General features: G+C 40.9%; 1 long non-coding RNA gene across 7 annotated transcripts in view; it reads left to right on the top strand.

The window, feature by feature from the left end:
• Positions 1-12,855, top strand: part of LOC111557309 — a 38,463-nt gene that overhangs the window by 13,103 nt on the left and 12,505 nt on the right. For 3 of the 7 annotated variants that reach the window (XR_006588004.1, XR_006588001.1, XR_006588002.1), the window contains 2 exons: positions 1,810-1,972; positions 2,367-2,714. This is a non-coding gene — a long non-coding RNA (uncharacterized LOC111557309). Of the gene's footprint in view, positions 1-1,809; positions 1,973-2,276; positions 2,715-12,855 lie in introns of those variants that run through there. The other 4 variants (XR_006588006.1, XR_006588005.1, XR_006588003.1 and 1 more) reach the window with 2 other exon arrangements.

The following is a 12,855-nucleotide window of genomic DNA, read 5'->3' as shown; positions in this document are numbered from 1 at the left end:
GTAACTGGAAGTTCAGAGTGGGGCAAGCTTCAGAATCATTTTAACCCAGGAGCTCCTGCTCCATTTTTCCACCACTTCCTTGTATGTGCTTGCCCCCTTTGTTGACTTCATCTTTAGGTCATTCTTGTCCGATGGCAAAAGGACTGCAATGGTTCCTGTACTTCCTGGAACAAGGAGAGAGAGAGAGAGCACCCCAGTCATAGGATCTCAAGCAGGAATCTGAGATTCACCTTGATGGAACCTGTAGGTCAGATACCCTCACCTAAACCACTGGCCTTAGCTTGGAAGTGGAATGGGCTGATTGGAGTAAGCAAAGATCATCTTGCCTCAAAGTGCATGGGTGATGGTGTCAACTAAAATGAAAATGTGGGTCCGTTGAGATAGGAATAGAGGAGAAATGGGCAGAATACCAACAATATCCACTAAACCATCTTTCCCTTTGCCCCCAGCCCCAGCCCCCCAAGGAAGGTATTATGGAGCTAAGAAAGCTAGATGAACAAGGGCAGGCATACACGTGTGGGGATCAGAGGATGGAAATGGATGTTTTTACTTCTGCTCACTTCACCCTAAAGTACAATCGACTTCCATCCTTAAGGATCCCCGAACCACAGATCCCCACTCTCTTTTCCAAATCCTGGCTACTTAAACCTTCACTCCAGCTTAGAACCTTTGGATCAACCACCGCCACTAGAAAGGAAAATGTCAATAGAAAAACATATCTTTTCTTGCATCATTTAAAAGTGGTCACGCGTCTTTCACCTTCCATTCCCATTCCACTTCCTTGTTGAAGGGAAACATAAGGGCCCCAGAAATATGACTTATTCTTTGTCTCCTGAAAAAATAGCTTTGGCATCCATTGGCTTCCCAGCATGCTTTGGGACAAAACTATATTGGCTTTTAGTTCACTTTTGATGGTCTGTCTTTAGTCAATCATGCACTAAGATTACAAGGTTAACCATGAGAGACTGTCTAAAGAAATGTACAAAGAAAGGGGGGTCAACACTGCTTTCCCAACTACCCTCACATTAATAAAAGCACATTACCCCAACTCTCTACAGAGTATCCTCTTTTTGACTAATGGCGGTTACAGTGTTTATTCATGAGCCATCGAGCTGTAAAATGTAATAAATAGGCTTGTGATGGAAAAAGAAGCTGGAATGGGATTCATGGCAATCAGTGAAAACACAAAATAAAATAAAGGGTCAATCACTCAGGCTTCTCAGTAAAATTGTCCCACATAAAGATTGATTTCAGTCTCACTCCCACTGTATTCTAAAAATCCCACTTTCTAAAATGGTGGTTTCCCACCACACAACTGGCTCAGAGCCCAGAGCTCAATCTCTAGAGCTTTCCACAGAGTTCCAAGTATTGCAGCCTTTGCTTGACTGGACACCTGGAAATAGAATTGTCCTACCAAGGGTTAAATTTTAAATAGTTAAGCTCTTCTTTTGCAATAATAAGACTTTACATGTTTGTAATGGCTCACAGTCGTTTTGAATGCTGACTTAATAAAGAGATGTGTATGTCCGATATTTAGGAACTGAAGGATACCTTTAGGAACTGAGCAAAGTTTCCAGTCTGACACCTGATCTACCAGTCTTGGATGTGGAATCAGCAGATGCAGAAAAAAACAAGGGCCAGAATAGAATTTTTGTTTATGATAGTGGCCAATTGTTTTTGGAAATTTTTGTTATATATTATTTTTGAAATGAAGTTTTTGTTTCAGAGTGAAGCAAATCTGTTCCTCAGAAACAAATGCTAATATTTTTTATTTTTATTTATTTTTTAAATGTTTATTTATTTATTTAGAGAGAGAGAGAGCGTGTGTGTGCGTGCAGGTGTGCAAGCAAGAAAGGGACAGAGAGAGAGAGAGAGAGAATCCCAAGGAGGCTCCATCCGCACTGTCCACGAAGAACCCGACTCGGAGCTTAAACCTGCAAATCGTGAGATCATGACCTGAGCTGAAATCAAGGTAGGACACTTAACAGACTGAGCCACCCAGGCACCCCTGATTTTTTTTATTTTAAATTTTTATTTATTTATTGAATGTTAATTGTTTTTTAAAGTACTCTCTCCTTTTGACTAGTTTCCAGCCCAGATATTTTTTTCCTTTTCACTAGCATGATTTTATCTTTTGTAAAATAATGTGGGGGCATGAATAAAGTGACCACAACCAACATAATAATATTAGTTGTTTTGTGTTATTGATCACTCTGGTTGGGGTACTATTGCTCTTTGCTGTATCCCAAAAGCTTTTTTTTTTTTTTTTTTTTAAGGGCTAATGCTCTCTCTTCACTTTACACTGAGGTTTCCAGGCGTGTTTTCCAAATTATCCACTCCCCTGTGATTTACCCTACCCTTCACAGGGGCCCAGAATTAAGTCTGCAGGAAAAGGCTAGCTCATTCTCATGACACGGAAGGCCGTTCGAAAGGAAAGGAGTAGTTTCGAAACCCTGGTTTCTCAACTGTCAGCATTGAAAATCTATGGAGCAAGTGGACTTCAACGGATATAATCTTTTCGGAAAGTAACTTGATAATCATCTTTACTAGTTGGAGAACTTATTGTGTAACATCACAATGGTGGCAAATTGTACAGAATTTATATGACCCACAACGAGGAAATTATTAAATATAGCATATCCACACAATGGATCATTCTATTGCCATTAAAAAACATGTTTTTGAAGAATATTTAATAAATGGAAAAATGCTCATCTTTATGGTGTAATCATCTTTATGGCTGGCAAGATAAGGAAGGGCCTTTATTTCCTCTGTGCGTGTGTGTGTGTGTGTGTGAGTTTTTCTATTTTACAAGTTTCTATAATGAGCATGTATTATTTTTTTGAAATAAGAAAAAAAAAATCCCAGGAATTCAGGAAGGCCCAGGCTGGGCCCTCACCCTGGATGTGAATGAAGTCTGGCTGTCAGTGGGTCAGTAGATCAGTCAGCAAATATTTATCCAGTGCTCACTTTGTGCCAGGGACAAGGACAAACACCGGGGACACAAATGACTTAAAAATAAAACAAAACAACACTTACCAGGAGGGGTACCTGCTCTGAGGCACTGAGTTCACGGTGAGTCTTGATTGTGTGAGCAAATGCAGATGCTTGCTGTCCCATCGGTAAATGCTAATTACTGGTGCCCTAAAGAAAAGAAACTAGTTTAACAGACATATTAGTAACTTTTTAAAATCCAAGATACCGATCATCAGAAAGTCCACCTAATCTGAAATTTCTTTCTCCTACATGCTATTTTTAGGAAAGAAGATAAATCACAAGGAAATAAGATGACGTTGATATAAATTTTTTAATTAGCTTATTTCCTACCTCATGTTTTAATTGCACCATGCAATGAGAGTTGCTGTTCATACTAACATACGATACTGTCCGATTTTAAAGAATACTCTCCCTTCGGGGCACCTGGCTGGCTCTTGATCTCAGGGTTGTACGTTCGAGTCCCACGTTGAATATAGAGATTACTTAAAAAATTAAAAAAAAAATTAAAAAAAAAAAAAGAATACCTTCCCTTCATCTTTGTGCTTGGATTCTTTGAAGAATGGTGTTTAAAGGGTAATGTTCAGTTAACCATTCTGGTTAAATGGAAGATTCCATATTTAGAATTTAATGAGGAATCATGAGGAATTCAGCTTGAGATGAAAACAGTCAATGAAATTTACATCTGTAAGAAGCTTATGTTTAAATATGATTATTATTATTATTTGCAAATAATAGAGTAGATTATAATGATGAACAGTGCAAAAAAAGCCGAGTGATAGTCTGATTGATAATAATTTTGTTCAAAACTACATCTTCTCTTGAAGACATATCATGTTATCCATATATAAATAGAAGTAATATACTTTTTAGACCATCCCTGATAGGAAGTAAAAAACCTCTAGGCACTGGAAACTAGTTCCAATTGTGCCACTATCTGATCCAGGCAGTGTATCTACCTCCTTGGGGTTCATTTTTCTCATCTGTAGAATTGAAGTGGCAATTGCTACTTCTTTATTATTTTACAGTAATGATTTAAGAGTAACTAATATATGAAAGGGCACCTGGGTGGCTCAGTTGGTTAAGCGTCCTACTTTTGCTTTTGGCTCAGGTCATGATCTCATGGCTCTTGGGATCGAGCCCCTCGTCAGGCTCTGTGCTGATAGCATGGAGCCTGCTTGGGATTCTCTCTCTCTCTCTCTCTCTCTCTCTCTCTCTCATTCTCTCTCTCTCTCTCTCTCAAAATACATAAATAAACAAATAAAGGGTAATGTATGAAAAAGTGGGTGTGGTTCCTTGGCAGAATTAGCTATAACTAGCCGAGGAAGATTCAGAAAATCAGGAGCCAGTGCAGATACATGAGGGTGCTCTGTCATCTCCAAGCCTTTGGCAGCCCCCTTGTGTCTTGATAACAGGAACAACACAGGCTGAGCACTAGATAAATATTCTCTTCTTTTGCGCTAATGGAAGGATGACCTAGGGCTATATGGGTTACAGAAATCTATGAAACCTGTCCAAGGAAATTACAACTAATAACAATAGAATGAATAACAAAAATAGTGAAATCATCACTTGGAAACAGTAATAATTGGTTCAGAGAAGTATCATCAACAAAAGCTAAAATTTGTCAGTGAAAGTATAATGAGAAACAAATCCCCACAATACTAAGAGAAAAATAGTAACTTTACAGCAACAGAATCTGACACCACCTTCACCAGGTGATTAAAGTTAACATTACTTGTAATGGGACAGATGTACATCATGTGCTTCCCACAGAGATGTTCTGAGAAGGACCCAACATCGATATGGTGCTATGAAAAGCCCATGAGGAGATGAGATACAGGACAACTCAGCTGAGGGTCATTCTATAAAATGATTGGCCAGTACTTTTCAAAAGTATCAAGGTGTGAAAGGCAAAGAAATATTGAGGAAGTTTTCTAGATTAATAAAGACTAAGGAGACACAAGGGTTAATGCAGCCTGTGATCCCTCATTGGATGTGGAACCAGAAAAAGGACACAGTGGAACAATTGGTGCGATCTGAATCAGGTCTATAGATTTGATAAGAGTATTGTATCCATGGTACTTTTCCAGTTCTGATCATTGTGCTGTAGTTAGGTAAAATGTTATCTTTGAGGGAATCTGGATGAAAGGTATATAGAAATTCTTGGTACTAACTTTCTATTTTTTAATTTTGGGGGATACATTTAGAAAAAACACTGTCCAGGATAGGCAACTGGATAGAAATTTCTTAAAATTATTTTTGTGAAGTGATACTCAGGAAATAAACAGAAATCTGACTTACTTAATGTAACATGTCAGGGTATCTCAAAAGACCCCTTCTTAAAAGGAATTAAAGATGGAGAAGATCATTTGAGAAGTGGTTTCCATTTCCCTTTGCCAAACAAAGAATCATAGAAGCTCATTGCTGGAAGGAACTGCAAAGGGAATATTGATAAAGAAGAAACCAGCCACAACCTTAACATCCAACAACAGGGAATCATTTATTATGCTTCACGCACTCCATGGACTGAAGCAACAATCTAAAGTTATCTTTGTGAGAAATCATGTAGCAAAATAGAAACATGCTTATACCATAATTGTATTCCTTTAAAAATCAGGATGTGGGGTACCTAGGTAGCTCAGTCAGTTAAGCATCCGACTCTTGATTTCAGCTCAGGTCATGATATCAGGGAAAAATAAAAATAAAAATCAGGATGCAAAATATATGTACACTCTCTCTAGCCAACTACCTAAAATATGCATACATGAAGAAAGACAAAGGAAATGCATGGTGAATTCAGTTAAGATGCTAGAATTGTGGGGGTGCCTATCTGGCTTAGTCAGTAGAGCATGGGACTCTCGATCTTGGGTCATGAGTTCGAGTTCCACATTGGATGTAGAGATTACTTTTTTTTTTTTTAAAGTGGAATTGTGGGGAGATGTTTTTCCTTTTTCTGTTTTACAAATTTCCTATGAAATTTTAAATTGCAAATGTTTTTATAGAGAAAAAGTGAAAGTTCTCTTCATTTTGAGCGAAAATTTATCCTTCTATATAATAAATCCTAAAGCTGCTTTCACACAACTGCCTTGCATACACCCGCTCCTCAGCCATAGATACTAGAGACCTCACACACAATGATGTGGCCCAGCCCCTGGGCCACTGTGCCCAACTGCAACCAGCCTTCCTGGGCTCTTACCACTTTGTATTTGATGTAAGATCTTTCATGTTTGGGAGATAAGTTTTGGGAAAGCCCATGTGAGCAGCCTTAACTTCATAGCATTTGCCCAAAACTCATTAGACATTGTCTCTGTTCACCTTTTTCATTTTCATTCCTCCCCTGGGGCTGAAGCTTCACTCCTTTGCTGGTTGTCACCCTTACATACTGTCTGGTTCTCACCAGTCCCACCCCCACTCCCAACTCTTGGGGGCTGAACTCTATTTCCAGGGGATGAGTTTGCCCAGGCTGCTGTAACAAAGCACAACAGACCAAGTGGCTTAAATAACAGAAATGTATTATCTCATAGTTGTGGAGGCCAGAAGTCCAAAATTAAGATGTCAGCAAGATTGGTTCCTCCTGAGGGCTGACAGGGAAGTCTCTGTTCCAGGCCTTTCCCCTTGGATCTTTTTTGCATGTCTCTTCACATTGTCTCTTCTTTATGTGTCTCTATGTCCAAGCTTCCCTCTTCTTAAAAGGACTAGTCACTGGATTAGGGCCCACCCTTATCTTAACTTGATTATATCTGCAAAGACATTATTTCCAAATAAGGTCACATTCTGAGGTACTGGGGTTAGGACTTCCACACTGGAATTTGTGGCAGGGGAGACACGATTCAACCTATAACACTCACATCCCGAGCTACTGTTAGAGTATGGCTTCACATGTGATTAGATCACCTGAGAGCATCAACATGCCTCTGGCCTGACACTTTCTAGAGACTTCCACTGTTGAATTTTTTATCAGATCCCTTTGAACAGACTCATGATCCTTTGGCTACAGGGGGTTATTAACCTGGCTAGAGGGCTATCCCCATGGGTGAGTCGAGTGTATCTGCCCATCATAAAGAATCTATTTGCCTTATCATACAAGTTTCATTATTACATTTGTCAACGGAAAAAAAAGGAAGTACTGTTTGATTTTCTATAGTCCTATTGTGCATATTTAAATAGTTATGGATAGTACTATTGTACATTTTTAAATAATTATAAAAACATTTTAATTTTTTTGTCACCCATTTATACGACAATTATTTTTTCTTGATAGAGATTATCGAGCATTTTAAGAGGTCATTTTAAAAAAAGTTTTTGTCAGGAACCACATGTGGCTGTTTCAAGCATAAAAATGGATATGAAAATCTTATGTTCATGAGATCAGGGTCAGATTTTTCATTAAAAATTGTAGAAGAATTTTGTTGAGATATTTTATACAAATGTGCAATTTAGGGGTGCCTGCATGGCTCAGTTGGTTAACCATCCAACTCTTGATTTTGGCTCAGGTCGTGATCTCACAGTTCATGGGATTGAGTCCCACATTGGACTCTGCACTAATAGCATGAAGCCTGCTTGGGATTCTTTGTCTCTCCTGCTCTCTCTGCCCCTCCCCTGCCCTCTCTCTGTCTCTCTCTCAAAATAAATAAACATTAACAAAAATAAATCAAACATGTATAAAATTAAAAAAAAAAAAAAAAAGACAAATGATGGGGCACCTGGATGGCTCAGTTGGTGAAGTGACTTTGGCTCAGGTCATGTTCTCACAGTTTGTGGGTTCGAGCCCCGTGTCCGGCTCCGTGCTGACAGCTCGGGGCCTGGGGCCTGCTTCAGATTCTGTGTCTCCCTCTCTCTCTGCCCCTCCCCCACTGGCGCTCTGTCTCTCTCACAAAAATAAACATTAAAAAAAAAAAAAGACAAATGTGAAATTTAATTTTTCCTCATTACCTTCTGGCCAAATGGTATATAGTAATGTTCTGATTCTCTCCTCCTAAATATTCATCTTTATGCTCTTCACTGGGCTTCTACTTAGTTCCCCTATAACACACATGAATCGCCTTCCCCACTTCATAGACATGCTTCCTTTGAAGAGGGCACAGGTTTGATTTCCTCACTATGTGTAAGTCTTAAGTCTCATCCACAAGGTTTCAATGAGAACTTTATGTTTACACCTGATGTTATAACAGTTACTTTGCTTGTTACCTATGCCTTGTGTGTTTGTACACAGACATCTAAGGCACCAACTATTGTTTCTGGCCTCCTTCCCAACTGTTTTCTCACGTGAATCACGAAACATCTCCCGCTCCCTTATTCTTTCCGTACTATGCCTATTACTCTTCAAAGTAACGGAATTCACAGGTTCACCTGGGTGCTTTCCTCCCTTCCCTTATTTATTCTCTTTTCAACCTCCATCAGTAAATTATTATTTATCCAGTAAACACCTGGGCCCATTATTATTTCCCAATTTTGTGAGATGCCCTCCATCCCAAATCAGAAGTCCATAATTTTTATAACATAACTATCTAGAATTAAGATAAATCCAAATATAGTATAAATCCAAATATAGTAAAACAAAACCATCTTCATGACCTGCCACTCATGTCTCAGACCTTCTTGCTTTCAAACTCATAAATGGCAGTAAGATACAAAGGAAATGATGGACTGGGCTCCCAAGTCACTCATTTCCACAGGGGGCAGAGTGATCACTTTTCAAAATCCTGGGTATTATCTTCAAAAGCAGCCCATCTCCCTCACTCACTTCAGCCAATCCCAATATCCTGTCTGGATCTGCCCCATTTCTATGCCTACTGCATTGCCTTAATTGAAGCTCTCATTATATTCTGTTTGAAACATCGCAGTGATCTCTTTTACAGGTTAGTCTCCACGCTGCCATCAGAATTATTGCCGGATGCTTCTCAAAAACTGTCCGCGACTCTCATTACTACACGGTGAAATTTATTGCCTTTGACAATATGGCCCCAGGCCTCATCCTACTTTTTGTGCCAATAATCTTGTACAAAAAGAGAAACTTGCAGTTCTCTGAATGTATCATATACGTCCATGCTTTGGGGCCTTTTCCCATTCTCTAATTACCTAGCTATTACGCCATCTTTCAAAGCTGATTCAGAGACCCTTCTCTGGTCTGCCTGCTTCTCTGTACTTAGCCAAGGTTAATCATCCTTCCTCTAGCTCCTCTTTGAGCTCTCCCACTATATCTCTGTTGCCTGGCAGACAAAGATTGCATCAATATTTTTTTTCCATCTCCACCAGCACTTGACCCAGAGCCTGGCATATAAGAACTTGATTATTAAATTTCCAAGAATCTGTGAGCTAATTACTCTTACGTTGGTTGCTTGAAATTAGCCATTATGGAAGTATTTATACCATGGAAAACACTACAATAAGAACTTTTTTGAGAGAGAGGAAGGGAGAGAGAGAGAGAGCTGCTTCTTAAACATTTACCAGCACACCACTGATTATACAAATGATACATGGGTGCAATAAAAATCAACAGTCCCATTTAATAGCCGCCATACGCGACCCCAATCTCTTTCCCAGAATTCATCACTCTGGTGTGTATCTTCCAGACCCCCTTTCACATGTTTTATGTATTATAACAGGTGCTGAGTTTAAGCCTGTGAGTTCATTGCCCCTTGTCCATGACGCTTTCTCTGGCTGTTTCTGACATCACCTTTGCAACTCCTCTGACTTCCTTCAGCACCTACTGCATCATTTCCAACTTCTTTGTGCCTTATGTTAGTAAGACTTTAAGTTGTTTGGAGAGAGTGATCATGCCTGAATTATCTATGGAAAAGACCCTCATTCAGATGAGTAAGTTCAGGGGATCGAATGTACCTCATGGAGACTGTAATTAACAGTACTGTGTTCTATACTTGAAAGTCGCTAAGAGAGTATCTTAAATGGTGTCACCACACACACACACACAAACGGTAGTTATTTGAGGTGATGGCCTTAGCTAACCTTATTGTGGTAATCACTTTGCAATATATACATATATCAAATCATCATGTTGTACATCTTAAATTTATATAATGTTATATGTCAGGTACGTCTCAATAAAGCTAGAAAAAAATCAAAATCAAATGAAAAGAACAGATCAGTTGTGTAGTTCTTTGATTCAAAACCTACTAGTGCAGTCTGAATATACCATTAGATTTGAAGGTATGCAAACAATAATAAAAATGATTGGAGTTTTTTCCTTGTTTCTTATATAAAAGGCAACTCTGATTTTCTCAGGGTATTGCAGTGTTTGGGGTGAGGGTTAAACGACAAGGGAACAATCCCGTGTTTCTCTCTGTTAGCATGTCTTTAGGTAGTTAAGACTTTATCCCTCCTTGCTCCCCTCTGCCAGCCTGGAACCATCCAGTATAGGAGAGAACTTCCATGCTCTCAGAAAACAGAGATTCTATGCCTTGCAGTCTTTCTCTGTGGGTATGGAGCTACCATGTGACGGTAAATCTGCAGCTGTGCCCAGCAAGACCCTGTGTACAGCCTGAGGGCCAAAGTGAGACGCCCAGCTTGGGTAGCAGACCCAAATTTCAGAAGAGGTCATATCTAACGAGTCCAGTGCAGCTGAATTTCTTTATGACCTCCAAGAAGCAGAAAGAGGAGGGAGTCTTCCAGCAACCCCTGCCCCACTATCTACCACAGTCCCCCATAAAGTGAGATCACCACACCATCCTATCTGAAAGACAATAAGAAAAAGGCTGTAGTATAGATTAAGGCCAAGCGAGGCCAGACCTTTCCACAATAACATGATGCAATTTGGATATCCATGGCGAGGTGATAGAGGTCACAGCTCACAGTTCTGATGAGTTGTTTTCTTAAGTGTTGAATGAAAAAGTTCAAGCGAATGTGAGTATACATGGGAGGACTTAGTCCTCTTAATTGCTATATGACAGAGGCAATTAAATCTTCCCCAGAGATGAGAAATTGCAGATATGGCTACCCTGTACCTGCAATCGCTTCAGAGCCATATGGAAAAACTAGGAGGTGGTGTTCTCCGTTGAAGGAGAAATGAGTCCTGCGTCTTCTTAAAAGTCTTCCTGACATTCCGAATGTCTTTTCTTCACTTCTTTTCAAGTAAGTAAAGAGGGTTCATTCCCTTTCATTCAAAACTTCGCTGTAACAATTTAGGGTAATTATACTATAAGGCTCACTTCTGGCAGATTCCAGGAAATGGGAAGCAAGTAATTGCTAGAGGGCAGAGGCCCCAAGAACTCACCAAGGCCAGGGGCCCCCAACATCTGCATTACCAATACCGGGGCTGACACAGCAGCAAAGCCAGTCTGGCAAATTCAGTGCCCTTGACTCACCAATAGACTCTTCAAGTGGGATCCCTGACAGCCAGCAGCCCTGCAGCCACTTTATTTTTCTTTCCCGAATGGGCATAGGCAATCGCCTCACTGATTTCAAAAAGCAATTTTAGCGTACAGCTCTGGTGTGGTCAGCTTCAATATCTCCCAGAGCCAGCTGTACATTGTAGATGTGTCTGGTGCGGGCACCTGGGCTTCCCTCTGCTCGGAATCTGCGGAAGAGGTGGGAGATATCACGGTGTTCGTTGCACTATCCTTTCAACTTTTATGTAGCCTTGAACGTTTCCAGGAAAAAAGGTCGAAGGAAAAAGATGAACTGAAAAAGGTCACTAAATTTCTGACTCACAGTACCCAGGATATTAAGTCTGATGAATTTGGTCCTTCCCAAAGCACAGCAGCAGCCCTACCAGGATCTAAAAGCCCTTTGAATGTAAAGGTGGTTCTGTCTGCCTGACTGAGCACCAGACCGGGCGGGAGGGATGGGCTGGAGCCACCAGGTGGGGACAGGACTACCGGAGTAAAATATCCCAACTTCCGTCAGGGGAGGGGGTCCCCCTGGAGCCTCGGGTCTGCCCAAGGAAAGCTTGAATAAGGACGTTGTAAGTGGAGCAAAACTCTGAGCTGCAGAGCTGCACCCGCCCCGCCCCTAGGAGCAATGGTGAGCTACAATTGCTCACAGGTGCAGCCCCGCCCCTGGGAAGTGGCCTCCAAGGACATCAGCACCTCACCTGGTTCCACCGGGCACCACAGATCTCCACCACAGGGATCACTTTCCCAGGTTCAGACCCCTCTGCTACCAGACTGCACCTACTGATCTGAGTGAGTCCAGACTTTCACCCCACTGCAGCCGCATCTTTGACCTGGCCATCCGGCCACCATACCCCCGCACTTTGGAGACTGGGAGCAGTCGAATCGTTCGCCACTCGAGAAAGTGAAAATTCACAGCCTATCTTGGCTCCCATTTCAGAAATCTTCAGGACTCAAATCCTTCTTCTCTTTCATTTAATGTCAAACGGTGACCTTGTCCCAGCAACCTGGCCCCCCAGCACCCACAAGCCCTTCCTCATGCAGTTCCTTCCTCCAGATAGTGAATCCTAACACAGATGTTTTCTGGTGAATGTTATCTCTATTCCACACATGAGAAAACTGACATGTCGAGAAGCTAATAAGTGGTAGACCCAGCATTTGGAACTGGTCTCTGTTTCCAAAAACTGCCCTTTATACCTTGTGTGAAAGTGTTTGTTGCTAAGTAATTTCATTTGAAGTGGAATGAGTAACTTGCATTCTGAAATAGTGTTGAAAAATAGGCAAAATTTATCCTCCTGAAAGGGTGGCATTTCTGTTCCCTTGAAAAGACCCACATTCTGTTCCTTTTCTCGACATGGTAATACTGTCCTAAAGGGGCGAGGCCAGTAATATCGCCCCCAGAACACCCAGTTCTGTCAATGCTGCCAGCAAGGGCTGGAGTGATCCCAATAGTTCTTCCCCAAAGTCTCTGGGAGGCGCCAGTAATGGAGTTGAGAACAAAGTCACCTGC

This window comes from Felis catus, chromosome D3 (assembly GCF_018350175.1).
Source record: "Felis catus isolate Fca126 chromosome D3, F.catus_Fca126_mat1.0, whole genome shotgun sequence".
Classification (NCBI taxonomy): domain Eukaryota; kingdom Metazoa; phylum Chordata; class Mammalia; order Carnivora; family Felidae; genus Felis; species Felis catus.
This window is presented reverse-complemented; position numbering and strand designations above follow the sequence as displayed.